The sequence below is a fragment of the Hirundo rustica genome, chromosome 8 (assembly GCF_015227805.2).
Source record: "Hirundo rustica isolate bHirRus1 chromosome 8, bHirRus1.pri.v3, whole genome shotgun sequence".
NCBI lineage: Eukaryota > Metazoa > Chordata > Aves > Passeriformes > Hirundinidae > Hirundo > Hirundo rustica.
Window position 1 is genome coordinate 24,597,711 of NC_053457.1, and position 12,241 is coordinate 24,609,951.

At 42.1% G+C, this 12,241-nt stretch overlaps 1 long non-coding RNA gene across 3 annotated transcripts in view; it reads left to right on the top strand.

The window, feature by feature from the left end:
* Positions 1-4,866, top strand: part of LOC120755881 (uncharacterized) — a 70,733-nt gene extending 65,867 nt beyond the window's left edge. For all 3 annotated transcript variants that reach the window (XR_009208076.1, XR_005701896.2, XR_005701897.2), the window contains exon 3: positions 1,586-4,866. This is a non-coding gene — a long non-coding RNA (uncharacterized LOC120755881). The remainder of the gene's footprint in view (positions 1-1,585) is intronic.
* Positions 4,867-12,241: the final 7,375 nt, after the last annotated feature.

Consider the following 12,241-nt stretch of genomic DNA (forward strand, 5'->3'; position numbering starts at 1 on the left):
CTGGGAGCAAGAGGCAACCCAACTGCATTTCTTTTACCTGTCTGTATTGACTTACTGTTAACATTTCTCAAAGCTTTTTAAATACAAGTAAAAACCTCCTGGTCCCTTTGGGAATACATCTGATTTTTCAGGTTTTATCTTTATCATTGATCCCTTTCCAGTTACTTCAGCCAAAGGTGAGGAAGTGATGTGTGAATGATGGAGCATCTCTTTTTGTAACTAGGCTATATGTAAGGGTCAGCTGTTAAGCTGAGATTCTTACAGAAGCCCCAGAAATAGTTACTTTCTGCTTTTGTGCAGCCAAGACAATTACACCAGGGAGAACGCTCTACAATGCACTGAATTCTCATTTTTGCTCTTGTACTTTTTTCTATTCCCCTCTTGCTCCCCAGAGGGTAAACTGGACAAAGACTACATTAGGAATGTGTCCTGTGAGGTCAAACCCATTGCAGACATTTAGTGTGGCCTCCACAGGAAGAATTGCTCAACTCCAGTTACAAGAAAGTGTCAATAAATGATTCCTGTACAGAGTTTACTTTTAAAAGCATTTAAAATTGGTTCTGAGCTGACTTGAAGTAGAACACAGAAGAGGAGAATAACTGACCTGTAGTTTCATCTCATAGGGGTCTTCAGGTCATCATGACATAGCAAGAGGGCTTATATTTAAGTGGAAAACACTAAGAGAATGGAGAAAGCTTCCTCTCCTTAGTTGTCAGTGATGCTCTAGCACTGCTTGCAGTTATTCTGTTTCTCTATTAGTTGGAAATTGCTCTGATAAAAAGTCCAGTATTTTGGTGGACCGGTTGGTGCAAGAAAAGGCACTTCTCACAGTGCAGGCCAAAGAGGAAATGAAAGTTTTTCCAGAAGTTTGCAGCAGATATTTCCAGGACATCATAATGCACCCATCTGCCATAATGCACTTCCTAATTCAGAGAAAGGAGGCACAAATAAATGTGCAAGAAGGCTACAGTTTGGTGGTCAGTTCCAGGTTTGTTTCCTTGGTTAACCAGGTGCCACACTGGACAGTGTTTCGTATAAAACCATAGGAAACACAGCATTAGAGAGAGAAGAGGATGTATTCAGCTGATCTGCCATCCTGCTGAGGCCAGCCTTCATTAGCAAATTTATTCCTTGGGGTAAGGATGTAAATAAGCTGTTTTTCTGGATGTTCAGCACCACAAGGTCAGCTTCTCTCTCATACACAAGAGATGGGGGGTTTGGCCCTCAAGGACTCAAGGCAAAATCATGCACTTGGTATAAAGAGATGTCACCAGTTTGAAGGACTTTTTCCCTACCTACTCCCCAAAGTCCAGCTTAGACTGAACAGTCTGATTTTTCAGTGCCTTTTAGGCAGTAGTTACTGCTGTGGGTGCTGTATGATCATCTGCCTTGTAAGACATTCTCTGACATGGGTATGAGGGCAGGGTCAAATAAGGTTTGGGAATTTTAGGTGATCTGTGGTGCTGGTCCATTGTCTTGAACAGCAAAGCTGGATGAGGGGATTTCTGGCCCTTTCTCCCCTGACAAAAGAAACATTTTTATATGTATACTTATTTACCTAAATTATGATAATTTGCTTTTCCAGTTTCCTGGAGAACCCCACAAACAGTATTACTAGCAGGCCTGAGAAGAAGGTGAACCAACCTCCTCATGAACTGGAAGACTCAGAATTTGTAGGAGAAAGAGAGGAACATTTTATGCTGGCATCAATGCCAAAGATGTGGTGCTACCTCCCAGTATCTCCACAGAGTCTGTGGAGAGACATAGATGCTTCAAGAGATGCTTTACTTCAGAGCCTTCATCAGATATCAGCAGAATGTCAGCCCAAATGAGGCTCTGACTCATTCCTGGTCTTTCAATCTTTGCCTGCTTATCTGTGTGCCCTTTAGCTTGACTGTGCTTGAAGATGTAATTTGATTGCCAAGGCCACCTCCAATCCCTCCTTTCTCCTTTGTGTGTGTGGAGTTCTTCCACCCTGATTTGTTCCTCCCACCCAGCCTTTGTATAGAGCAACCTCCAACACAAAGTGCCCAAAAAAGGAGTGTGCAGTTGTGAGGTGCTTGTCACTATACACCTCGTCACAGCAGGGAGGTGACTCAGCCGCCACCCTACATGGCTGGGATGTGTCACCAAGTGAACGATGACATTTTCAATGCAGCAAAGTTTGGAAGTGGAGAAGAGGAGGAATTAGGCTATGAAAGGACGTAGGGGAACATCAATGTTTCCAATGATCTGAAGGTTTTAGTAAGAAATATGCAGTTTAAAGAAGTTATGATATTGTCACCTGAGCACATTGTGGTCTGTTCTATTCTTTTCCTTTTTAGTAAAGGGAAGACTGGTCTAGTGCTTAGACATTTTGCACATGAACTGAGTAATTTAAATTCAATGCCCTGTTCTGTAGCAAATTTCTTTGATTTCTTTTACCCCAGCTCTAAAAAAATGTTGAAAATAGCACTGCACTTGTGAGACCGTGGGGAGATTTCAGTCACAGTCTATATACATTGTTGTCATGGAGTAGATCTGTTTGATGGACCCCCCCCTTGGTGCATCAGTTTGTGCAGCTTTGGGAGCTCTTGATGGGTAAAACCATGAAAGTGCAAAACTTTATTTTAGCTGTTATGGAGGAAAAAATGGATTCACTACTTTTGGTGGCAGAGTTTGGACTAAAAATAAGTGGTACATAGACATGGGTGTCAAGGCTGTCATAGAAATTAACATATGGAGGCAGCTTTTCCTGAAAGGACAGGGTACCTGCATCCTTCAGATACTAGAAATGGTGAAATAGGAGTTTTTGAAACAAAAAAAAACTAGTCTGGGGTCTTGGGGAGAGATACTTTATAAGAATGGGAGATTTCCCTTCCATAGATAGAGCTCATATTTATTCTTTGCAGCAATGGACGGCTTCAAGAACAGCTAAAGGAGGAACAAGTCAGGTATAAGCTGGGGTTCAATCCACCACAGACTTCTTTTGTTACTGTGTAGAAATTACTTAGGTACAGTGAGCCATGGTTTATTTGTAAATTGGGAAAAATATCCTTATCCTGTCTCACAGTGGTCCTTGGTCCTACTGTTAATTTGTCAAATTTTTTATAGACCATTCATGTGCCATCCTGATGTCTGCAACTCTAGAGCCTCCTTTGGATATAGCCTAAAACAAACATCCCTGTTGCTTCAGAGATATTGTGGGACCATTTGGAAGCGGTAGACATGAAGTCCTCCAGAGTCCGAGTTCAGCGTAGTTCCAGGGTGATTCCCAGAGAATCTCCTTTGTGTGTTCAGGAGGACACGCTCTCGTCTCTGTTGTGGGCTGTTAAAACAGCTGACACCTATCTCCCCAGAGGAGCTGTGTGCCAAAACTGGCAAATCTCTGTGTACAGTAAACCAGTGCAGGGCATTTAAGCATTTTGAGATTCCCTTGGGGAGAAGGAAACTTTCATAACAGGATGAAAGAGCATTCTGTTTAGATGGGAAGAGCCTAGATACATTCTTTCTTTGGTAGAGCTGTAATTCCATATCCAGTGCTTAATGAACAGGTGACAGTGATAAATGTTGGAAGAATATTGTTGTTGAACAAATGTTTCAACCCAGCAGATGGAAACATGGATTCACTTAGTCTTTAGGAGTTCAGAAACACGAAAGAAAATTTGTGGAATGAATCTTCTGTGTCAAGAAGTCCAGGTTTGTGCTGCCAAAGAAATTAGCTGTTTTACTAGTGATTTAAGTGATTAAACTCACTTCAAAACAAGCTAGGAATCACTGCTACCAAAAAATTGATTGATATTCCAGCACTTGGGATTAGAAATCATTGTGTATTCCCCAGCTAAAATGTCAGTGTAGGTTAATTCTTTCCTTAGTGATAATTACTGAAGATTTATATGGAGAATGATCACATTAGGTTTTGCTTTTGTTTTTATAATCAAGGTTCCACTTGTGGGATTTTTTTTTTTCTCTTCCTGATCATACTGTTAGCCCTATTTCACACCACTTCTGATCTTAGTAGCTCTTTGTGACTGTAGGTGACAGAATTCTGCTTTATCCCAGCAGAATTCCTGTAATCGTCTAACAGCTCTCTCTTACTGGAAAGAAGGCACCTCATGTATTACAAAGCTGTTTTCTCCCCCATTCCTGCATTTTGTTAATGTCATCTGCTTAACAACTAATACAACATGCTCTTTTTTTATATATTAGATCCTGCCTTAAAGTCACAGTTGTTATTAGTCTTTAACTGCATGCCTTGACTGTGATCCTTCAGTGCACCACTATGATTCCTTCACTCTTGCCCTTGGCCAATTTCTGTCACTTTTTAAGTTTAATTTTGTAAGTGGAAAGGCAGAATAAGACTGTGCCTTATGGGAATTTACTAGTAAATTTCCATGGCAATGAGGGTTTTATTTTACAGTGGGAAAAGAAATCAGTCTCAGTTGTGGGGGGGTGGGAAGCAGACAAATTATTCTGGCAATTGTTGAGGAAGATTGAATTGAGGTGCAATAATATGTAGCCCCCAGTATGCCTTGTAGAATCAAAAAACTTCTTTAAGGTGTGCATGTGTTGTCAATTTGCCTCAACACCAAACTTGAGTTTCTAGTTAAGTATAACGCAGTAATAAAGATGTGTCTGGGGGAGGAATTCGAGTGCTTTTGTGTTAATATAGATCCAAGTCCATGCAGCATCCTGACTGTCAGACTTCAGTCACTGCTTGTTGAAGTTCTCTGAAGGAAAACTTTTTGCTGAATGGTTATTGACTTCAAATCTGCTTGTGGAATTTTTAGTCGCTTCTAAAAAGCATAAACACAATGCTGCTTTTCATAAAAGCTTTTTAAGTAAGTCCTCATTATCTTATGAAAAATATGTTCTTTTAAACCCTCTGACAGGTCTGGGAGGAATGAGCAAGTTGCATACTTTTTTGAGTCTCTAGATAAATAGGAGAAGACGGCAAGAAGTAGGGGGGAAATGGAAGTGCTTAGAAAAATCTGTAAAATAAATGCCATTATTAAACATGCATAGTTTAGTTCTGAATCTTCTTTATGGGGAAAACAAACTGCCTGTGAACTGTTACAAATTTGAAGTGAAAATATGCATTTTATTTAAAATTTTGAAAATACTTTTCCCCCAAACTACCTCCATTTTTAACCAAAATTTCATTAAAAAAAGTGAAAATGTGGCAATCTAGCTTCTGCAAGTAACAACACAGTGTGAGTTAGCAGGAAGCATGATGTGCAGGGAGTCTTGAGCAGCAGCTACCAGAGCCTCCTTGGGAAGATGAGAAGCCACAACAGAGCCTGAAATCTGAGTAGTCTCCCAGATGGGGAAAGGAAAATGGTGCTCGTAGAGTCTCCTGCCTTCTGTTGCTATCCCAGCTCCGTCTGGCTGTGGTTTTGTGGCAGCTGTGATGGAGAGAGATGCTTGTAGCCATGGGAATCTTTGGAGCTGGAGAAGGCCAGCTGGCATAGAGGAAGTTGTGTGCACTTACCCTTGACTTGATCCACAACCAGTTTTAGACTGTATGACAAGAAATTTCCAGCAAATCTAATAGAAACATAAATTAAAATCATTAATAATTACATAAATTATTAATTTGCCTCTTTTGGACTTTGCAGCTGACTATAATGCTGGTCCTTAAGCCCAGAAAAGGGAGAGAAATGACAAAAATCCTGGTCCTAGTACCTCTGCTTTCTTCGCAGATCTACCATCAGCCTTTGGTGATGACAGCAAGCCACAGAAGTGCATGCTTATAGCAGATGCCTGCTAACTTCTGGCAAGGGAAGGCAGCTGAAGGCTTGGAGTTGCCATTTGGTATCAGAGCTATAGGCTGTAATTCTCTGCCTTTGAACCTGTGAGTAGGCTTATTTGGTTCTTGTCACATTGCCTTTCCCTCCTTGCTAGGGAGGCTGTAACATCCTCCTAAGAATCATCTTCTGAAAATGCTTTGACAGAAATAGTTCTTATGGTGGAAATCCAGCCCAGCATCCCCATCCTGCTGCTGCTGGAATCTGCCCTCCCTGCTACCACAAACACTGGGAGCTGCTGCCTTAGACCTGGCATGGAGATGCAAAGCTACTCACAGCCCCTGTATTTACAGTGCGTGCTCCTCATTTTGCCTGGTTGCTCTGATTGTGCTCCAGGGATCACTGTCAAAGGGGTCAAACTGAGGAGTGTGATCCTCCCACCACAATCCTGACAATATTGAAGTCGGATCAGAAATCAGTCTGTAAGAGATGGGCATTTAAGACTGGAGTTTTGTGTTTGGATGGCTGAGAATTCACCTCTCTTTCTGGCTGGAGGAAAGAGTTTAACTCTTGTTCTGTGTGGTCTGGTATCAGACAGATGGGCTGGTGGAAAGGAGTGCTGCTGACCCTGACCTTGGTTTGGGCAATGTTATGGAGCAGTGACATCACACAGCACACATGGGACAACCAGGGGATCAGCCCCAGCCCGCAGGGGCTTGGGAAAGGCAGGTCCTGCTTGACCAACCTGTTCTCCTGTTCCCAGGTGACCTGCCTAGTGGATGATGGAAAGGCTGCAGATGTGTCTGCCCGCACTCTAGTAAGGCATTTGACACTGTCACCTATAGCATTCTCCTGGAGAAACTGTCTGCAGATGGATGGGATGGGAATACACTTCACTGGGTTAAAAACCAGCTGTGTGGCTGGGCCCAGGGGTGATGTGACTGGTTCTGCACCCAGAGGGCAGCCAGGCGTGCCTGGTGCTCTCCAGGGCTCAGTACTGGGGCCAGTCCCATTTCATATCCTTCACAATGACCTGGATGGGGGGATTGAGAGCAGTCTTATCCAGTTTACAGACAACACTAAGTTGTGCAGGAGTGCTGATGTGCTGAGGAGTAGGAATGCAGAGGGATCAGGACATGCTGGATTGAAATGCCAGTTGTGTGAAGTTCAGTAAGGTGAACTGCCAGGTCCTGCACCTCAGTCACAACCACCCCATGCGATTCTGTCAAGACTGTGATGTGTAATACTTTTTCTTAGCTTGATGTGCTGGTTCGTGTGCCATGCTGATATGCAGCTCTTTAACCACAGATGCATGAGACAGGCTCTCAGGTAGTCTGCACTGTCTGATACCTTCTGCTCCTTTTGTGCACAATATAAAATCTGCATTTGCTCTCCAACTCTTGTAAGACAGTGCTAGTTCGATGGCTACAAATTATTCATTTCTCTTCCTTTCTACAGTCTGCTTAGTATGAAAACAGTTCTTGGCAGTGACAGTGTCTGCATCACATCCAATATCATGGAGTCCCAGGTGTGATGTGATCTTTAAGTGCATTTTCAGAACCTCTGTAAGGAGCTCTTGCCCATGTTCTAAACCAAATCCTTCCTGCTGATGTGGGTGCGTTTGTACTACAATGAAGTTCTTCCTCTTCTCTCTCAGCTTGGTTTCCTATTTCCCAAACCCAGTGCTGACATCAGGTACACGTATCCCGTGACACGGACAATGGCTCCTTCTCTAAACTGAACTATTCCTGTCTCAAAAGAATGGAGAATTTTGTGACTTACCCTAGGGCACTGCGGTGTAGCTGGCAGCAATAAAAAAAGCTACAGCAGGGAATGAAGGAAGGTCTTTCTAGATGATTTTAAGTTCAGGATGTACTTACAATTGAGCTTTTGTTTGCTGTTGTTCTTTTTAAATAGCTAAAAATTCAGGGAGTGTATTGGGGGAAGCCACTTCGGTATGTTGGGTGCTCATCTGTCCCGGAGGATGTGGTGTGAACAGGGTGGACAGTTTCCTTCTCTGTGCAGAACAGAGCAAGGATTGTCTGAGTATGAGAAAGGCAAAGCAGTGATCCTTCAGACCACGGCCTTGTTACTCTGTGCTTTTATGTTTGAAATCAGGAGATTCTTTAGCTCAGCAATTTGTGCTGCGCTGTAAGGCAAAATGAATGAAAAGTGCAGTCTAGGGAAAAGACTGAGGCTTTCTTGGGTTTGCACTAAGCTTGTCCTCTTGCTATCTTTTTTTTTTTTTTTTTTTTTTTTTTTTTTTTTCCCCACTGAAATTTGCCATTTCTGTCGAAATATGTAGGGAGGTCTGGGACTTTGTTTTCAGAACTTGGGAGAGATTGGGATTTGAAGGAATACGTGCCATCACCCTTATTGTATATATACATTACGTATAATACAAAGCTGAATTTTTCACCTGTGGCATCGTGTATGGTTTCATTCTTACCACTGTGACGTTATTCTTCCACTCCAGAACGATGCACAGCTTTATTGCTTCGGTGGAGGAGGGAACGTGTTTTCCTGTGATGTTGCTGATACCTTTACTTGGGGGTGAAATCGTGAGTAGAAGTCTGGGGTACCTCGATCTCATTTGTCGGATTCCAAACTCCAGAGTGATGGCAATGAAAGGAGATGTGGAACTAGACAGCACCCCCAGATTATCCTGTGTGTGTGCTTGTATTCATCAGTCCAGTGAGCAATCTCTCTCCCTCACACCTGAGGGTTACACTGCACTGCTGCTGTGGTGAGGTTGCCCATCTCCACAAGCTGTCCACCTCTGCAGCATCTCTCCTCAGGTTTGTGTTCCTGAGGTGTGCTCCTCGCTGGTAGCTCTGCCTCAGGCCCTTCTTGTACTCAGTTCAAATGAGACAAGAAAGGACAGTGGAATTATTCCAGCCTCTTCTTGACTCTGCATGGATTTTTAAAGATGTACTGTTTTACTTTTTTTCTTCTAGAAGACTCCATGCATGTTTTCCTCTTAGCAGGGGGTTGGATTTGCTAAGCTAGCAAAGCCCACCTTGCCGGTAGGCACACCTCTTCCTGTTAGAAAAACAAGCTGCAGGCTACATATTCTGTTTCAGCACCTCTGTAAACCTTATTTCAGGAAGATGAGCTGTGGAGCTGGTGCTGGATGAGGAGTAAATGCGATGAATGGCATTTCCTAGCCTCATGTTCAGGCAAGCATTCAGGTTCGTTTCATTTGCATGGAAGTAGAAGGGTATGATCAGCAACTTGAGTGCTGCTTTCTCTTCATTATTCACCTAGTTAAGTCCTTATTTTGCTGTGTTTGCCTTTCCTGTAATCATGTATGTTCTTCTTATCTCCACACACTTTGGATGTGCCTTGATACATTCAGTTCCTGGTGTAAATTTTGAGTAAATGTCTTAAGTTTAGGGAAGCTGTTATTTAGCTACAGCTCTCTCACAGGTCATGGAATTAGGGCAATATAAGCCAGAAATGAATCTGTAACAGTGTTCTGGTAGCTCCTGACCTTCCAGGGACAGATGCTGGTCCCATTGCCTTTCCTGTGTTATTGGCTTAGAGTTGCTCTATTTTACCCCTCAGTACAGTCTGACTTTGCTGCCAGAGCTGTTCCAATGCCACAGGAGGGTAAAAGGAGGAAAGAGAGGTACACCCTGGAAAACCATTGCAACTCTCCCCAGCATTAAACTCTGAGTTTTTACCCATCTTTATGTGACTTCTAAATTTGCCACAGCCAGTTACATTAAAGGTGAGGCCATGCCCTGCATATTGCATAGATGAGTTCAGAAGTGACAGATCTTTCTGGGGAACAGCCAGCAACAGCAAACAAAGAGCAACTAGAGGCGATTGAATGGGTGAATGTTTTATTGTTGGGCTGTGTAATGTTATTGTTGTGGCACGGGACAGGAGTATTTGGTGTTGTGCTGGTCACTAATTCATGTGTGAAGCCTCAAGCTGATCTTTGTGGATTAAATGCATGCTGGAGATGTTTTGTGTGCTGTGCCACTTCAAATTCTCTCTCAAGATTCAACACATTCAAAGCAAATAATTTTCTGTTTCTCATTTGCCAGTGAATGCGTGCCATTTAGTTTGTAATTGGAACACAGTATGCTGCGTGTGTCTCTGCTAAATCATGAAAAGTGGTCCATTTTCTAAATTGCACAAGTATTTGTCACCTTTGTTTTAAAATGAGAGCCATAAATTTTATGGGGCATGTGAATATATGTATTCGTTTTCCCACACAGGTGAATAAGTCATACTGTGATCTGACATGGGCTTTATGATCCTGCTCAGGTTATGGTCTGTACTAAATTTTTCCTGTTGCTTCTATATTTAGAATTGAGCTTTGAAATTTTTTTTAAGGAAACAAGAATATGGAAAAAGTAGGCATATCAAAAGGGCTGTGCTTCTACTTCTACATGTTTTTCATAAGCCAGGAGATGCAATGAGCTGTGGCAATTTGGCATGCTGGAGGTGCTTGACAGTCCATTGCGTATTAAATATGGTACATTTAAAAACTTTGATTTTACACAACTGCAGATCCATTTGATTAATGTGTTTTCTAGGGAGTTTTTAAATACTTGTACTGGCTGAGCAAAGTCCACTAATGTTTAATGGGGCATGACAGTGGCCTCAGCCTAGCTGTGATGTGGAATGTCAGCTGACAGGGGAGACAGAAAGGGTTATGTTCCTAATCTTATGGGGGATGAAATGCAAATGAATTAATGGAACAGAATTCCTTCACACTTCTGGAAATGCAATATTTTTTTTTCAGGTCAGCAAACATTATGAAAACCTTACCATCTCTTCCTCTGAAGAAATGTGTGTCCTTCAAAAAGTGAGAATGAAACTTCTCTATTTTTTTCCTTTACTGATGCTACCATTTTCCCTTGAATATGTGGGATGTTCTTGGGGTTTTTTGGTGGAGATGCTGAGGGAGGGAAATGGGGACAATTTGCAAACAATGTGACTTAACATGATAGGAGTTAATCAGAGTTCCTGTGCCAAGCCAGCATTAGTCAATAAAAGCACTGCTGCTCTTTCTGAGAGAATAAACATCTTTGTGCCCTTCAGCTGTCTCTGTATATTGGTGGGGGGGAGAAAAAGGGCTCAACGAAATGGTGTGGGATTCCTGTCTGCCTATTATTTATAATATACATGGCATTTGTAGTGCAAAGAAGACGGCAAAGTGCAGTGCAGCAAAGAGTGCAGTGCAGCAAAAAGTGCAGATATAGAATTGGAGTGGGGTTATCTGATATGCCTAAAAGAGCTCTTGGTAAAATTTTTTCACAGTTGCTCAAAGAAATTGAATTTAGACCACTGCCAAGAACTGTTGAAAACCCCATTTTGGGCTCAGGCCCTTTTTCTGAGGTTAACTCAGCAGGAGTTTTGTGAATTTGGGATGCAGCATTGAAACCAATGAGGAAACAGGAAATAAGATGAAATCTGGAAATGCTCAGAGTAGTTACTGGGTGCAGTGTGGTTGGGAGGGTGACTGTAAAGGGATGAACCTCTCTTTTCAGTGCATGGGTCTGAGGGGTGCTAAACTGAGGTGTGGGCTGGTTTTCAGGAGCAATGTGAATGTTGGCTGGAATAAGTACAAGGACTACATATTGACCCTGATCTTATTTAACTTCTGTTCTCAAGGACCGAGCACATGAGTGGTGGGACCTTATCCTCAAGTGGAATGGTTGTTCTGTTTAAAACATGACTCTCTGCTTACTTCTCTGGGTTTCACTGGTCTTACCTCAATATTGTTTTTTATCAGTAAGAAATCGACTTGACCAGAAATATGAATACCAGATGCATTCTAACACTGACCACCTTTAGATCAGGATTGTATCATGTGAGAGCTAGGTTTACTTTACACTTCAATAAAATGTTGTCAGCATCTTGTTCTACCCACACATGTACATTTTCTAAGATTCAAAGACAATTCCTGTCCTATCTCTTCTTGTCATCAATAGCCAGATTTTCACAAGAGAGAGTCACTCAGCAGGCCTTTCATGCAGACCAGTTTCCTGTTAGGGCATCATAGGGTGATTGTAATTTATGTCCGTACTAAGGAGGCTTTACAGGGGATTTAAGCAGATTTAACATAGACAGGACCAGACAAAAGAATGATTTGGCTTCCATTTTAGTAATTACACAATATGAGAGGGATTTTCTGAGCCAGGTGCCCAAGGAGTGCCGAAACCTACTCTCCTCCCTTATAAATTGAGGAGTTGCCTCAGAGCACAAAGGTCTCATTAGATCTGGAAATTCAATGCCTTGATCTATCATAAATGTTTTAAGATTAATATGGAGGAGGCTAGGTTTCTTTTAGTATTTCACAATTTGATTTTAGCCTAGATATTATTTCCCAATGGAGAAAGAGTCATCTACTTGGGAAATATCACAAGTGGTGGAATATTGAGAACTGAGCAATCATTTTTTGATGTTTACACACAGACATCACCAAGATGCAGGGATACATACAAAATGCATTGCTCAGGTAGATTGACCAAGAGAATATGTTTGACTAAACCTCA